Source organism: Phoenix dactylifera, unplaced genomic scaffold (genome assembly GCF_009389715.1).
Source record: "Phoenix dactylifera cultivar Barhee BC4 unplaced genomic scaffold, palm_55x_up_171113_PBpolish2nd_filt_p 001914F, whole genome shotgun sequence".
Classification (NCBI taxonomy): Eukaryota; Viridiplantae; Streptophyta; class Magnoliopsida; order Arecales; family Arecaceae; genus Phoenix; species Phoenix dactylifera.
In genome coordinates, this window is record NW_024069201.1 from 57,005 (window position 1) to 62,153 (window position 5,149).

Genomic DNA, 5,149 nt, shown 5'->3' on the forward strand with positions numbered 1-5,149 from the left:
TAGTCAAATTTTTATTGTATATTAAACAAAATTTCAATGATGGTTGAACAAAACTCTCATCATTAATTTACAAACTCACATCACTAATACTTACATCTACATGATGAGCATAGCTCTACACGAGTTGAGCTTCCATGGAGAAACTTTTATCATTATTACTAACATAATGACTACAGACCTCGCATGATGTATGATAAACGATTTTTTCTCCTTCTTCAGTTGTTCTTAAAATACAATATAACAATGTAACAAACTATAATAAATAAAAAATTTTAATATATAAATTTTTATTGCATATTAAGTAATAAATTTAGTAATGACCAAGCAGAAAACTTTCATCATTAATACTGGCATCAGTACTGTCGAGCCTATGCAATGTGCATTGTACGGTTTTTCTTCCTTTTTCAAATATTATTAAAATATAATACAATAATTAAATATATTACAATAAATAAAATATTTCAAATATTATTAATATCTGTTGCATATTTAATAATGGCAGAGCATATTAATAATGACATTATGGATATTGGCATCTATATGGTGTAGGAGAGCTCTATACAAGAGGATTGCCTTCATTGTATATACACACACAAACATATAACCATATAACATGCATGTGGATGGGGTGCAGTATTTTTTTTTAATTGCAATATAGAATAAATATGATAGAATAGATAATAGAAACAGAAATAGAATAGAATATATATAAGAGCCTAATTATTATCCAAAATAAAAAAATGAACGACGACAACATTAATACAAGCTTACAAATGACGAAGGAGAGGTCAAGCACAAGTTGAACCTCCAAGTTAGTTATATACAATAGATAACAAATTTAATATAGTGCGCCAATGAAGGAAGATGAATTTAGCTAAAATTCATGTACACAGTACCTCGGGGCACCTAAGATTCATTATACAACTCGAAAATGAAATATCCATTCAACTAGTTTCCTAGTTGTCTCCACAACTGATCTAGCATGCTGTTTGGGGTTGTGTCTTGCACTGTTTTACTTTCCATGCATGATGCTCAACTACAATATCTGCTTTGGAATCCAAGTTTTGCACCATCCTTGAACGCTTGTAATAATATATACTTCCACTTTCACCTACAAATGATATAATCTATGCATGATCTAGTGGTGGATTCATAAATATACACTTCCACTTTCGTGAGGCCCACTTGTATTCTTCTCTTTGACAAGCAGGGATGCAACTAAAATGGGATGCATCTATTAAACAATAAATGTTCAGAAGCTGAGGAGCAGGTGAACTGACAAAGCTTAGCCTTTTATGATCCTGGAGTAGTCAAGCTTCCGACACCACCTTGGATGCCGCACCCTCTCTTCCATCTTAGCAGCATTACCATCCATATCCACATCTGTGTCACCTCCCACTCTTAAGATAAGCCCTCAAGAGTTTGTTATCCACTGGGTGCATTCCAAGGCCTGCATTAGCGTGGACATGAGAGCTGGAGCACGGCAAAAAGGAAAAGAGATGGTTCGCAACTGTATAAAAATTTAGCGGTGGAAGCAAATGAGAACCGAGACTCTGCTGATAAGGGGAAGAAGGACAGCTTATTGTACAACGACGATTATACTTAAAAAAGAGTACACACTACTCAGTTTCAGGCGTTCCCGTGTCTCCCTGCCTTGGTCCTATCTCACTGTTTCCGAGTGACCAAAAAAAGGGAAACATCGTTCCTTGTCCTCATATCTCCTGAGTCCTGAGCTTCCAACACACAGCACGGTTTGAAAACCAAAGACGAGACCACCTTGGCGTTCCCATTCCCACAGTGATGGCCACCCCACTGCAGCCATCATAGCTATCTGTGCAGCCTCGTTGCCTGTGTTAAATTCATCGCCAAGTCCAAGTTCCCAGAATAACAAAATAATTAGAGAGAGAGACGTACGCATAAAGACAGAAAACGCCGGTTCCAAGGAACTCGTGGACCTAAATCTCACTCTCTCTCCCTTCAAATTCCGGGTTTTTCCCTGTATGCAAAGGTGGCCATGTCCACCTCCCATCTCAGTTCAAATGGAAATCTCTCTGGAATCCACAGCCAGGCAGCCACATATAACCTATCCATACTATATTTATATAAAATATATTTTAAATCTAGATGGCAAAACAAGATACAAAAGCTATTTAAGAACAAAAAAAAGAGAGAGGCAGAAATGAACAGCTCTAAGCCCTCTAACCTGTTTGGCTCCTTCCTAACAAAAGAAAAAGAACATAGACTGAAAGAAACTAGCAAAGAAAAAGGGAATGTTCTCGGTCCGTCGATCTCCAGCATCTAAAAATTGTCCCACTGCTCACTGAATTCCCATAGCTGCTGCACAAATGGAAGGGGAAAGAAAGGGACCAAAACCCATTGGAGTTCATTGCAAGTGCCTACAGAATGGCAGGGCTGTTGGGCTTCCTCTCCGCTCCCTCCCACGCCTTCCCCGGCGAGCTCCCTCTCCCAAAACGGCCAGCGGAAGCTGCTGCAGCTGCGCCGGAACCCATGTCGAGGCCGCCTCCAATGGAAGTGATCAATGCCGATAGTCCACCGGTGGCGGGGCCACCTACTGGTCCCATCCCCAGTCCCAGAAAGTCCAAAGTCGCCGGCTTTGGCCCGAACAACGGCGGCGCGCCCATCATCAAGTCTGGCAGCCCTGCGGCAGCGGCGGCTGTGGCGCTATCATAGGGAAGGCCGAGTCCGAGCCCAGCTGACAGAATTGAGGTGGGCTCCGGCTCCAATTGTTGCTGCTGCGGGCGCCAATGAAAGCCACTGTCATTGAGGCCGTCCGGGTGCCCGGCAGTGGAGGTTGCGAGCCCAAAGCCACGGAGGAAGGAGGAGCTGCTAGTGGCGGCGGCGCCCATCTGGGCGGCCTTCTGCAGCAGGGCGGTGGCGGACATGTGCGGGGACGGCGGCCGCAGCGGCGGAAGGAATGGGCGGCGCTCCTGAGGTGGCTGCGAGAAGAGGGAGGCGGGGCCATTAGTGGACAGACATAGCGACGGGGCCTCCGTGGCGAGGGAGCGGTCGGTGCGGCTCATTGCGCCAATGAGGTCGGAAAAGGTGGTGCTCTGCGCCGCGGGTGGTGGCGGAGGCCGAGGCAAAGAGGCTCGCAAACACGCTGGTGCTACTGCCGCTGCTACTTCCCCCACTGCAGCTTGTCGTGCCGCTGCTGTTGTTGCTGCCAATGGTGATGGAGGACGGCGGGGGCGGGGGCGGCGGCGGCGGCGGCGGAGAAATGTACTGCAAGCATCCCGGCGGGGGGCTTCTCCGGCTCTGCGAGGATAAAGCACGAAATTAGGGCCAAAAAAGTTAGCTTCTTTTCTTCTGAAAAAAATCGATTTTTTTTTCGCACTACAGCAAGGGGAAAGAAAGAGAAAGAAAAGAGGGGGCCAGAAAGAGGAGCAATGATGCTTTTATTCGAGTAGAAGTGGGGTGGTGGCGGTGGTGGTGGGGAGATCTCCATGGCTGCTTTTCATTTGGATTCATCCCTCTATTTCATTCCTGTCATCTCTTTCGAGACTGCAGAGATGGAAAGCTCCGTCCGGAAAACGATAGCAGATGGAAAGTTTTAATCAGAGAAGACCTTTTGGAAAGGAAAAACACACACACAACACCGCCCCAATCCCCACCTCCTCCCTTTTCTCTCCATCTAGACCTCTCTCTTTAGTATTTGCTCTCTTCTCCCTCTCTCTCTCTCCCCCCTCCTCTCTTCTTCCACTTGGATAGCATCCGACGAAAGAAAAGGACTTCTCAAAGAGCATTACCGACAAAAGACTCCAGCAACCACCCGCCCGGGATCCCACCCAAGACGCGTTTTTTTTTTATTGCATCGAGAAGCAAATCCCGACAAAAGCTCTAAGGAAACCTCCCCCATCCCCAACCCGGAAAAGGAGCGATTTTTCTTTCCTCTCTTTCGAATAAATAATTGCTCGAATAGTCCAAATTAGAATCGGAACGAGCATTGTTAAGGGGTGATAATCTAAACAAAAGAAAGAGACCGACCTCGCTGCTGCTCCGGCGGAGCCCACCAGCTGGCGCGACAACCCAGCCCCGGCCATCGCCGCCGGAGGCGGAGACTTCTCGGGAGCCGGCGGGCCGTGGCCGGCGCCGGAACCTCCTTCCCGTCATCCTCCGCCTTCTGGTTCGCCGACGCTGCCGACGCCGAGGCGGCGGTGTTGTTCGTTTGCGACTTGGCACTCTCCTCCGCAAGCGCATCGCAGAACGCCCTGTGCGTGATAAAGCTATCCCTCCTGCCCCCAGAAGTACAAAACTTTCAGAGAAACAAAGAAACAATCGAATCGAATAGCTTTCGAAGGGCTAAAAATGGTAGCTTTGGAGGGAGGGAGGGATTGATGGATGAGTACCGGGAGAAGAGGGTGCCGCAGTCGCAAGCGGTACTCGCGGGTGCCGCAGGTCTTGGAGTGGGCTTTCCAGTCCGACTGGACAGCGTATTTCTTCGAGCACTTGTCGCACTTCCACTTCTTCTCGCCATGCTTCCGGCAGAAGTGTTTCTTGATGCCGGTGAGGTCGCCGAGCGCCCGCGAGGGGTCGTGGTGGACGCAGCTCGGCTCCGGGCACACGTACACCCGTTTTCCTCGGCTCCTTCCCCGTCCTCTGCCTCAGCTTCCACGGCAGGTTGTGCCCCCTTCGATGCAGCTGGAGATTCTGATCCCTCTGGAATCCTTTGTTGCAGATCTCGCACACGAACCTATTCGTCGCCATAAGCGTCTTCGGCGACAGCGCTATCACCTCCGCGTCCGGATCTAAAATCCCACAAAAAACCAACCAAAAAACAGATAAAAATCCAATCTTTGGATTAGAGAAGAAATCCTTAGTCGCCCTTGGTTTCTAGTTTCGAGCTTGCTATCGAGTTTTACCTGGCATTCCGGGGAGATTGCGCTTCTTCTGTGCCGGAGCCGGGGGAGGCGGTGGCGCCTGCTGCTGGCCGGAGGAGATGCTAGCCTCGGCGGAGCCCGAGTTGGAGAAGGTCATCACGGAGGAATTCTCCAGTTCCACCGGCATCGCCGCTGTACTCCCAGCAGATATCTAGGGTTTTCTAGCTTCGATTCGAGCTTCCAAACAACCAAAAAAGAAAGCACCACAAAAAAGAAAGACAAAGAAAAAGTTTTTACCAGCTACTCGTCTT

At 48.0% G+C, this 5,149-nt stretch overlaps 1 pseudogene; it reads right to left on the minus strand.

Moving 5' to 3' along the window:
* Nucleotides 1-2,077: 2,077 nt before the first annotated feature.
* LOC120109222 lies at nucleotides 2,078-5,112 on the minus strand (annotated as a pseudogene).
* Between the last annotated feature and the right edge of the window lie 37 nt (nucleotides 5,113-5,149).